We start from the raw sequence: 12,866 nt of genomic DNA, 5'->3' as shown, positions 1-12,866 counted from the left end.
AGTGCACTGCAGTACCCACTAAAAGTGCTCCAGGGACCTGAATTCAGCTGCCAGGGAGCTGGGTATGACATTTGAGGCTGGCATAGAGGCTGGCAAAAAAAAATTTGTAAGTTTTTTTTTTAGGGTGGAAGGGGGTTTGTGACCACTGGGGGAGTAAGGGGAGGTCATCCCCGATTCCCTCCGGTGGTCATCTGGTCAGTTCGGGCACCTGTTTGAGGCTTGGTCACAAGAAAAAATGGACCAAGTAAAGTCGGCCAAATGCTAGTCAGGGACGCCCTTCTTTTTTCCATTATTGGCCGAGGGTGCCCATCTCTTGAGCACGCCCAAATCCCACTTTTGCTACGCTGCTGACATGCCCCCATGAACTTTGGCCGTCCCCGCAACGGAAAGTAGTTGAAGGCGCCCAAAATCGGCTTTCGATTATGCCGATTTGGGCGACCCTGAGAGAAGGACGCCCATCTTCCGATTTCTGTCGGGAGATGGGTGCCCTTCTGTTTCGAAAATAAGCCTGATAATGTTCCAAATATGAGCTAATAAACATCCTTATCAGATATGTAACATAAATACCATTTAGGAAGGCCTATGTTTCAAGCTGTACAGAAAATTATCAGCCTCATTTCAATACAGATGAACTTCATTGTTTCTTTAAGGATATTCTTCCTCTTATAGGACATTGTGCACATCTGGAATAGAGACAGAAGAAGCACATTGAACATGCTCACAATCTGATATCAAGGCATAGGTAGGAAGAAATCCACCTATATTGAAAACAGTGAAATTTATACCTGCTTGAGAGCAGGCCTAAATATTAGCACACAGAGGGCAATTCTATAAAGGGTACCTAGAAGGCACCGATTGGGAGTCTATTCTAGAAAGAAAAGTAGGAATAACTTTTCTTTATAAAATATTAGTTTAACCAGTCATAGCAACATAGAGGGTAATAATCGAAAGGCACCGGCCATCTCCGGGGCCGGCTCTGCAAGTGGGCGGAGCCAACCGTATATTCGAAATAGATGGCCAGCCATCTTTTTCTTCATTAATATGGTTGGCCCCAGCCAAATGCCAGAGCTGGCTGGGTTTGAGATGGCCGGGATCGATTTTCAGCGATAATGGAAACCGAAACCGGCCATCTCAATCCCGGCCAAATCCAAGGCATTTGTAGTGCACTTGTAGTGCACTGGCCCCCCTCACATGCCAGGACACCAACCGGGCGCCCTAGGGGGCACTTCTAAAAAATAAATAAATAAATAAAAATAGGTGCATAGTTCCCATCCCTTGGGAGCTGAGCCCCCCAAATCCCCCCCAAAACCCACTCCCCACAACTCTACACCACTACCATAGCCCGAAGGGGTGCAGGGGGGCACCTACATGTGGGTACAGTGGGGTTCTGGTGGGTTTTGGACGGCTCCCATTTACCACCAAAAGTGTAACAGGTAGGGAGGGGGATGTGCCTGGATCCACCTGTCTGAAGTGAGCAATTCTATGCACCATGTATAGAATTCCCCTGCACATACTCAAAAAGAATATACATTATTCTACCCTCACTCAGTTGCCTGCTCAAATAGCGGGTACAGATTACTCAAGCCCTTTGTCATACACACTTTATCCTATCTAATTCTGTAGAAGGAAACTGTTTAGCTCATTTCTCAATGGAAGCATACAGCATGCATTTTTGCTAGTCTGTAAGTGTAAAATATTATTTTAAAAATATGTATTTAATTATTGGGATTTATTAACCGCCTTTATGAAGAAATTCACCCAACTCGATGCACAACAGGTATAGTTTAATATAAAACTTACAATTTTGTTAACAGCACAACAATAGTAAAATGACCAAATATAAATATAAATACAATCAATGAGGTAAACTTGGAAATGGCAATTAAAACCTAGTAATAAGTCTAACATGAAACAATATCAGAATTAACCTCACTGCAGAACAATCATATAACATGAAAAATGTCAGTGCAATACGAATAGTACCATAATAGACAGTGTTCTGCTCCCATTTGCATGGAGTCAGACTGTTTGTTCTTTATGTGAATATGTTGAGCATTGTCTATAGCAGATTACAGTGCCTGTATCTTTAAAATGGATAAGGCTACAAACCCTGTAAACCTGTAGTTCCATGTAATAGGCTCTTCCTGAGCACATGTCCAAGATTCCTGTGTGTTATGGGATTCTTTTTATTGGCTTGCCTGGTTCTTTGTGCATGTTGGGCTGGTTACCTCCCCCCCTTCTCTTTCCTTTGGATCTGTAAGAATTAGTCTGCAGCATTCTCCTCTGTGAACTGTTTCTACATACGCTGTACTTTGCTGTATGAACCCTTTTTAAACCACTTTGAAGCTATCAAGATTTTACCAGTATAAAAGTATAAACAACATTACTATTCAGTGTGTGGCACTGAATTCCTCACAGCTTCTATGAGAGAGAGACAGAGAGAGAGAGAGAGAGAGAGAGAGAGAGAGAGAGATTTGTCAGAATAGTGCTTTGAAAAGGTCCTACTACTTGCCCTAAACATGCAGGGCATGTTCACATTGGATATTTGACTCCTAATGACCCCTGATGCAGGCACTGTGCTCCAATATACAGCACATGTCGGGTCATTGATGTGCGAAAATGAGTTTTTTTTATTTTAAGTAATTTTTCAAAATAATTCAAAGAAATCTTGATACAAAAAAGATGAATAATATTGAAATAAAGTTATAATTACAAAATGTAATAAGAAAAATATTATATTATCCAATCTTTAGTCCATAATTTAACCAGGGAACAAGGCACAATACCTAGGAAAAAAACAAATCACTAATCAAAATTAGAGAAAAGAATTTATTTATTTATTTATTTATTTATTACACTTGTATCCCGCACTTTCCCACTAAAAGCAGGTTCAATGCGGCTTACACAGTAGTAGGTAAAACAGAACTTTTAGATATGGTAAGAAACTAAGTATAGCATAATGATAGTATGAATGGGTAGGTAGAGATAGATGATGGACAGGGGGTTAGGTGGGAGATAAGGATGGTCAGTGTCGTCGTCTCTTCGGTGTGTGTTAGGTAGATGGGTTTATAAGGTTAATCTGGGTCTTTTGGGTAGGCTTGCTTGAATAAGTGGGTTTTTAGTGCTTTCCTGAATGGTAGATGGTCATGGATTGCTCGGATAGTTCTAGGGAGTGCATTCCAGAGTTGGCTGCCCAGGAAGGAGAAATTGGATCCAAAATAAGTTTTGTACTTGAGACCTTTACAGTTGGGGTAGTGCAGGTTGAGGTAATGTCGCGAAGATACAGACATGTTTCTTGCTGGGATGTCAACCAGATTTGTCATATAGTCCGGAGATTCACCATGTAATATCTTGTGGATTTAAGTGTGGGCTTTGAAGTTGATGCGCTCTTTGATGGGGAGCCAGTGTAATTTTGCACGAAGAGGAGTTGCACTCTCAAAGCGTGATTTGCCAAAGATGAGTCTTGCTGCTCTATTTTGGGCAGTTTGAAGGTTTTTCAGGATGTTGGCTTTGCAGCCTAAGAAAATACTGTTACAGTAATCAATGTGGGTAAGTACCGTGGATTGCACCAAGTTCTGGAATGTTTTCAGGGGTAGATATGGTTTTACGCGTTTCAATATCCACATCATTGTAAACATTTTCTTTGTGGTGGATGTGGCGTGGTTCTCGAGGGAGAGGTGGTTGTCTAGTGTCACTCCAAGGATTTTCAGGTTGTCAGAAATGGGGATTGTAGTGCCGGAGGTGGTGAGATTGGATGGGGGGAGTGCGGAATGCTGAGATGAGAGGATTAGGCATTGCGTTTTTCTTTGTTCAATTTCATCCTAAAGGCGTTGGCCCAAGTGGTTAGAATGTTCATGCCCATAGATATTCTGTCAGATATTCTGTTAGATTTGATTTAAAGGGGATGAATATTGTAACGTCATCAGCATAAATAAAAGGGTTTAGACCATGTCTGAATAGGGCTTTGGCTAGTGGGATCATCATTAGATTGAAGAATATCGGTGATAAGGGGGATCCCTGAGGTACACCGCAGATTGGTGACCAAGGGGGTGAGATATCAGTTGGTGATTTAACTTGGTAGGATCTTGAGGTGATGAATCCTTTTATCCAATTAATAATATTTCCGGTATTGGAGTAAGTAGTATTTTGCCATGTTCAGTGGAGAATGAGCCTTGCTGTAGCAGAAAGTTTATGTGGGAGGTAAGATCTATGATAAAGTGTTCTGGGGCATCTTTCATTAAATAGGTGGGACATGGATCAAGAAGGCATTGAGATTTGGAAAGTTTGGTGATTGCCTCAGAGACTTCTTTCATGGTGAGGGGGGTGAAGTCTATCCATGAATGGTCGGCTGGAATTTCATCTCCATATGGGTCCAGTTCGTCGAGAAAGGAATCAATATTTGCACAGTCTTATGGTAATGTGCTGCAGAGAAGGGAGTAACACAGGATTTATATATATAATAGAGTTACGGAGTAGATGAAATTACAACTTTTGGCTGCAAAAGTGGAGTTACAACAGTCTTGGATTCCAAAAATGAACTCAAATGTGTTGGATCATAAAAAAACATATTTCACTGAATTCAATTTCAATATGCATTTACATGGAAAATTCAGTCAGAAGAGTCCGCCCAGTTGCAGAATTTGAGGGCGGTTTAAGGAAAAGTTGGTGCCTATTTTGGGGTGTTCTAGGTACAAAAAAAAAGCTCTTCTCTATGACAAAAAAATTGTTTCAATATCCAGTCTCTATCAAGTTGTAATACAAAAGTCACAAGTACTGTTGCTGGTTTTAAACCTACATTTTCATCTTCAAGTACCCAAACTCTCAAAAGATACTTCAGCAACAGGCTGATCAGTGGTCTTCTTGATATAAGGCAATAGGTAATAAATTTTTGAAACCGGAAGGTAAGCTTGCTCCAGGATCGTCAGTATTTCAGACAAATACTTTTTAAACGTTGTAAGAGGAGCAATTGAAGACTGTCTAGGAAAATTTATTAACCACAATGTTTTAGACCTCTGTTGATTTTCTAAACTTTCAATCTTGTTCTGCAGCAACAAATTTTCTTTAATTATATTAGCTCGAATTTGTTGAAGAGATTGGATATCTTTAACATTAGTCTCAATCTTTGTATCCACTGTTGAAATTTTATTCTCTAATACAGGAATTTTTTTCTGAAGAAATTTGAATTTGCTGAAATACTGACAATAATTTTTGAGAAAAAGATGTTTCCAAACCTAAAAGGGCTTCCCAAATGGTATCTAATGTAATAGTTGTTGGCTTAGTAGGAACAAATGACGTACTTAATGAAGTGGATTCAGTCAAAGAATCACCAGAAAGTTGTATCTCCTTTACTGTGATGGTCTCACCAGAAATGCCAGGTCCATGCCGTGCTGCATCCATCTGTCTGGCAGTACACAGCAAACCATCACTAGAGCCTGATCCCGCACCAGGAAGCATTACCACCTCTTCGGAACATAGGATTCCCTGGCCTGGTCTCTGTACGACCGCCGGCATGATGAGCGGCAGTATCTGACTCTCAGGACTCCAAGATGTCTCAGTTTCAAGCTGGTGGAGTAGCTCACCACTCACTGTTCCTTCCTGCGGCAAATATTCATGTCCCGTTAGTATTCCTGGAACAGCAAAGCGATTCATAGGTCCCACCACTGATAAATCAGGCGCAGTGGGGCAAACGCGCTGCCTACCTCTCCTTTTAGGCATAAGGAAGAACAGGATAGTATCAAGATACCAAAGAGTAAAGGTAGGACCGGAGCAACTTTAATGCACAATATCTTCAGGCTGCCGTCTTGTTCTGAGATTGAGTTTTTGACATACAAGGACTATCTACGCTGTGAAATAAAAGGATGCGTCCCATTTTTGAAGGCTCTTTGTACTTCTTTTTGTGTTTCAGATTGTGGGTTGTGCTTTGGACCCTTTCTGTTTTGTTTGTTTGCTACAGTACAACAAAACATTTTACTATGTAGCCAGGAGCTAAGTGCAGATATAAAGAAGGGTATGAGTTGGGTAGTACAAAGTCAATAGGGATAAATAGATGGGTGGCTAACTCAAGGCAAGTTCTATGTACAGTTAAACAAGCTATGAGGAACTGGTCTACGTTATAGGGTAGGCCAAGTGTGGAGTGAGTGTATGGTCAGTCACCACATGAATTAAAGGCTTGGGAGAAGAACGCATTTGTACTTTTCAAAATGTAAGGGCAGATATTCAGCTAGTGGAGGTCAGCGTTTTGCTGACAACTGATAGCTTTATGCTCAGATATTCGATGCTGAGCCATGTCCGGGCTGGGGCATTGAATATTCAGACACACATGGGTGGCTGAAACTTTGCTGGTTAAGTGCTATATTTATCACTTAACTGGATAAGAACTGAATAGGTCTGTGTTTTATGCTATTTTTTAAAGTGGTTTTCTTAGCTGGTTAAGTACTGTATATAGGCCCCGGAACACCCACAAAATAGCTGGTTTCGGTTTGGGTGCTAACCAAGTATTTTCGTTGGCACTATCTGGTTAATTGCCGCTGAATATCCTGGTTAGCCATTGATAAGTGATTTAAATAGCCAAGAACCATTTTTGGCTATTTAAATCACTTTGAATATTGACCCTTAATGTATTGGTGCTGTTTTCCTCCCCTCACATAAATACCTCCTGGGAATACTTTCTCAATCATCTTTTGCAGTGTCTCAAAGGCATGCATAGGTTTCATAATAGTGTTTGTTTTGGCTAGGACTTTAAATGGGGAATTAAGGAGGTGATTTTCATTAACTGGCAAAACTTAATGAGGCCGATATTCAGAAAGATTTAAATGGACTGGAGAGGATCTGGCCTGCTTAAATCGCCTGTCTCCGCCTAACCACCAATACTGAGAGGCACTAAACCAGTCAGGGGCAGGCCAGGGGTCACGTTGGGGAGGTGCTGGGGCTTATTTGGGTGCCGACAATATTCAGCTGACGCCCATATAAGCTTAAGTGGGTGAATTTAGGACATCTGAAAAGCAGATGCACAGAGATCGAGCTCCACTTCCTGTTTCTTTATTATACCTTTATCATACTCAACAAACTCAAAATTTTCACTGTTATTCTCAAATATGGCATCAGTGAAACATAAGCATGATTCTCGACACCAAAATCAAGGTATCGAGTGCTCCAAGCAGGAGCCACTGTCTCCTTGTAAGTCCAGGCTGAACCAACAAGATGTGGGGGGGCAAATCGAAAGGGGCGCCCAGGTTTTCCTGAGACATCCCGGCGAAGGGGCGGGGAAACCTGTATTATCGAAACAAGATGGGCGTCCATCTTTCGTTTCGATAATACGGTCGGGGATGCCCAAATTACGAAATTTAGGTTGTCCTTAGAGATGGTCGTCCCCGATTTTCGGCGATAATGGAAACCGAGGACGCCCATCTCAGAAACGACCAAATCCAAGCCATTTGGTTGTGGGACGAGCCAGCATTCGTAGTGCACTGGTCCCCCTCACATGCCAGGACACCAACCGGGCACCCTAGGGGGCACTGCAGTGGACTTCAGAAATTGGTCCCAGATGCATAGCTCCCTTACCTTGTATGTTGAGCCCCCCCAAACCCTCCCAAAACCCAGTCCCCACAACTGTACACCAGTACCATAGCCCGAAGGGGTGAAGGGGGCACCTACATGTGGGGACAGTGGGTTTCTGGTGGGTTTTGAACGGCTCCCATTTACCACCACAAGTGTAACAGGTAGGGGGGGGATGGGCCTGGGTCCACCTGACTGAAGTGCACTGCACCCACTAAAACTGCTGCAGGGACCTGCATACTGCTGTCATGGAGCTGGGTATGACATTTGAGGCTGGCAAAAAATATTTAAAATGTTTTTTTTTAAGGTAGCAGGGGGTTGGTGACCACTGGGGGAGTAAGGGGAGGTCATCTCCGATTTCCTCCGGTGGTCATCTGGTCAGTTGGGGCACCTTTTCTAGGCTTTGTCCTGAAAAAAAAGGGACCATGTAAAGTTGGCCAAATGCTCATCAGGGCCGGCTTTCTTTTTTCCATTATCGGGCGAAGCCGGCCATCTCTTAAGTACGCCCCGTCCCGCCTTCTGCACCCTGCCGACACGCCCCCTTGAAGTTTGGCCAGCTCTGCGACGGACTGCAGTTGAGGCCGGCCAAAATCGGCTTTCGATTATGCCGATTTCGCTGGACTTGAGAGATGGCCAGCCATCTCCCAATTTGTGTCGGAAGATGGCCGGCCTTCTCTTTCGAAAATAACTGGATAGTTATCAATGTGGGCTGCTGTTAAGATGTGTTATTTTACCACTAACTCATGCTGTTTTAGCACAGGTCCCACTTTACACACTGAGACCTAATTAGTAATAACTGTGGTTGACTGTAAAATAGCACGTCTTAACGGTAGCCCACATTAATAACTTCCCCCTAAATCTTTTTGTTGATTCTCCCAGAGTACTCCGTTATCTTTTCTTCCATTTTTCTGTCTTGTCTAGCTTGTAACCTCCACAAAACAAAACAAACAAAAAAAAACCCAACCCTGATTCTTAAGCGTATTTGTATAGTGCTGCATATATCTTATGCACTATATAAATGTTTAATATACCTTATGCAATTGATTTTAATAACTAAATGGATCTCAACTGTCTTGCTTCAGTAACAGTTTATGATGGCCAAATTTCAGCAAGCCTTTTGCTAGGTTTAGCCCACTTTGCTAGAAGATACAAACAGGATTTGAAATTCCAAGTGGGATTGTGTTTCAGAACTCACATTGTAATCCTGCATGGGTGAATGCCATTCCGAGCTGCATTAGATCTTTCATTTCTGTGAGGCAATTTCATTAATGAGATTAACCTTTAAGCAGCTCAAATCATCTATCTAACAATGGTCAGACATAGCCAGCAGACGAAAGTCCAGAACTGGGAAGGGAACCCACCTAATTTGAATAGCTCTCAAATTTCCACCATAACCCAGTCTGGGCTGCTCCATTTGATGGCAGAGTGCTTCAGCTTTGCTTCACATTCATTTTATCTGTAACTCGTCGCATTGGTAGCATTAATTGTTGTTCACTTTCATCGCTCAGAGGGCAAACCAATAATTCCATCTATTTCTACCTAAGGCTTCTGTTTACGGTCTGCGTGTGCCAAGCATTCAGACTAAATGAAAATGTAGCCTCTGTGAGCCATGCAAGGCATCCCTCATAACAAGCTGCAGAAACTCTCCAAAGCATTGCTGCTATGTTGTGGGGAATCTTGAGAATCTTATACTTAACTCACCATGCCTTCAAGCTTTTTAGTAGGACTGGCCAGTTGGGGGGATGGGCAGATGGTCAGGGCTGATGATTAACACTTACATCTGTCATGTCCAAAGAAACAGGAAATGTCTTCAAGTAGAAAATTACTGGTGACTGGAAAAAAGTAGGAGGTAATTCTGTTACAGTTTTTTTTTTTTTTTTAGCAGGATCAAAAGGCCTACAATCTGTAGGCTTTGAGTAAGGACAGTTTAGTCACACGTTTTTTGTCACTGTTCGTACACTTGAATTCCTTATTGTTTCCCAAGTGGCAGAAATGATATTATTAAAGCAGGTTATGGTCTCTTATCATCCTCTTGCACTAGAGCAGATCTGGGCTTTAAAAAGTGACTCCTGACTATATAAGTAACTTTAAGAATATTTGGTTTGTCCATGAGGCATTTCTTGAAGAATAACTCTCACTGACATGTGAGCGCAGCCAAATGTTCAGATGAGATAATCAAGTAACTACTGAACTGAATATTGCACAAAGATCTTACTACCTAAAATAAAGATATTGGGTTAATATGAATAAAATTTACAGCTGAATTAAGAAACAATGAAAAACTGGTCAAAAATACACTAAGAAAAAATAGTTTGTCTGGATGTATACCTAATAGACCACAATTGTTGCAGTGAGACTAAGTCGAAAAATTAAATAAAATAGAGTGAAATATCAAACATAAACACACACAAAAAGGAAAGATGGCCAGGGGACCTAAGAGACATGATTACTAGGTGAACATAACTAGCGTATTTAACTTCTTACAGTAATTTTATCAAGAAAGTCTCTAAGCTGCTTAGAGTTGTAGAAACATATCTCACACCAGCATGTTTACACAAACATTTAGAAGGAAACTAAAGAAAGAGGTTTGCATCTAAATACAAAACTTCTTGCCCTACTTGCAGAAACAGAGAAACAGAGCAGGGTTCACACTCTCCACAGCAATCGGACACAAAAAAAAGGGGTGGAGAGGGCCCAATGTCAAGAGATCAGTCGTCACACGCAAGGGTAAGATGCTCCAAAAAAACCTTTTATTTGGTCCCAACACAGTCCGTGTTTCGGCTATATCAGCCTTCTTCAAACTTTTTAGCAGTGCGTTATATGAAGTGCTTGTCAAGGCTTTTGTGATTCTTGTTAATTGACCATTAAATGCTCCGTCAATCGATATATCGCCAAACACCCATTGATTGACCCCTGAAGAAGGCTGATATAGCCGAAACACGGACCATGTTGGGTCCAAATAAAAGTTTTTTTTGGAGCATCTTACCCTTCCGTGTGGCGACTGATCTCTTGACATTGGGCCCTCTCCACCCCATTTTTGTTGTTGCCTACTTGCAGAAACAGCATAAGCCTATGCTGCTTGCTTCTGCCTTCAAAAATCAGGAAATATATACAAAGGCTGATCCATACACATTGTATTCCTCAATTTAAAGTTTTTACCAGTTTCTTAAGCAAAGGAGACCAAGAGGGTGGCACCTGTGACACCTGCTCTCTAGATCATTATTGTGAGGCCCAAATAATCTGTAGTCACTTGAGACAATTCCAGAGATTATCGTTCAGTCTCTGGGGGACAATTTCTCTAAATGGGTTAGTTTTGCACATACCATAACAGGAGTGAACCTCACTCCTAAGCCAGGGCATGTGGAGTATGATCTCACAATCTCAAAGTTACTGCTAACGCTTGCCGTAGTACTTGCATTGTGACAAAGAGAGCTTCTTTCTGGAGTTCAATGGGAAATATGTCTGTATCTTTTGGCCACATTTTCTTGGTCTTGGACTACATTTCTTGGTACTTGAGGAGCTTCCCTCCCTCCACACAAATCACAGAGCAATCGTTTGGGACTGACACCTCTATAATCAATGCTGTTCTGGTGTTTTTTTTTCTTTTACCACTATATTCGGTTTGCTGGCATCCAGCTTTTTATCAGTCTGGATGGGGATGTCCCAGGTGATCGTAACCTTTCAGTTTTCCACAGTTCTCTTAAGGTCATGATCCCACTGCTTTTCCTGTACACTGATATCCAATGAATGAGATGTGCCACCTTGTTGTGCCTTTTTTCTGCCATCAGCACTTTGCAGGCAGCCATGAGATGAGTAACTGTTTCTAGCTCTTTCTTACAGAATCTACAGATGTCTGGTGCACCAGTTTTTTTCAATGCTTGCTGTAAACTATCTCATCTGTAATCTACTGTCCTGGGCTGCAACTATCAATCACTCATCCTTAGGTTTCAATTCTTCTCTCCATAACCATTCCTGTGTCTGATGTTGATCCACAAATAGTTTCTGGAGTAACATTTTGTATTTCCTGCTGTATGTTGCTTCATCAGCAAATTAAACCCATTCTAAAAGGGTGGAACAGTCTCAGATAGAATTTTAGGCATCTCTAAAAGATATTGTTTGAATACTTCCCTTGATGACATCATTGGTAATCATGGAAAGTTGAGCACCAGCAGGTTTAAACATCTTAGTTTATTCTTACATGATACAAGTCTCTTGTGAATTACCCCGCTGTCCTGTATCCAGACAGACTTGAACTTCTAGACTTGATGTTGAAATGTTGAAATTCCTCTAATACCTCAATTTTCTGAGACTGAGCATCCAAAGCCACTACAGATCCCTGAAGTGTCCTCATAGACACCTCATAATTCCCCATTTTCACCCTTTTTTTCAGGAAAGTGATAAGCTAGTTATATTAATTCCAATGTCATGTTTTCTGGGCACACATGAAAGTTCCAGTGGGCCACCCTGCACCAGACCCCAAATTTCTCTCTTCCCGCTCACTACTCATAATAGCACTTATACTTGCTATCCCCCTCCCCCCAGATCTGACAGTTGACATTCTTCTGATACCGTCTCAGCTTCAGCCCTGCCCAGCACTGAAATTGCTGCCAGGTCAACTCCCCTGAATCCGAAGGTACCATGATAGTCTACTGCAATGATGGTAAGCTCACCAGTGGATTCAACATCCTTGGCAGCGCTTGGCTTTCAGGGCTGAGGAAAGCTTCATGCTCAAGGTGTGATAGATCTCTCTCTCTCACTTCACAAGTGAGGGCCTGCCCCAGAGTAACACTAATAGAAGTAGTCTGGTCAGCAAACCTCAAAGGTAAATTTCTCTGGGTAGTAGGGTCTCTGAACAAGAGAGTAACATTTATTCTAGTTTTCCCTTTGCCCATTAGACAAGAAAAAGATCCAAATGGTTGAGAGCTTCTGCTTAGTGCATCTGTCCTCATGACAACATCTTGGTCTCTTCCACTTTGAAGTGTCTCATTTTAATGACACACATATTAATCAGATGCAAAATCACAGTTGATGCCCTAAATGTGAAATTAATCTTTAGTGAGATATTTAGACTTTAGAACTGTAAGAGAGGTCCTCGAAATGGTACAATGTAGAAGGGCAGCAAAACCAGTATTCTCAACACAGTTCTCAGGACATACTCAGAGGGGCATAATTGAACGCGAATGCCCATCTCCATGGGCATCTATCTCCGAGAACGGGTACGTGAAGGGGCGGAGCAAACCATATTTTCGAAAAAAATGGGTGTCCATCTTTTTTCCGATAATACAGGTTGTGCTAGCCAAATGCATTGGATT

This window comes from Microcaecilia unicolor, chromosome 3 (assembly GCF_901765095.1).
Source record: "Microcaecilia unicolor chromosome 3, aMicUni1.1, whole genome shotgun sequence".
In the NCBI taxonomy this organism is placed as follows: domain Eukaryota; kingdom Metazoa; phylum Chordata; class Amphibia; order Gymnophiona; family Siphonopidae; genus Microcaecilia; species Microcaecilia unicolor.
The sequence above is the reverse complement of the archived record's forward strand: the minus strand, read 5'-3'. Positions refer to the sequence as shown.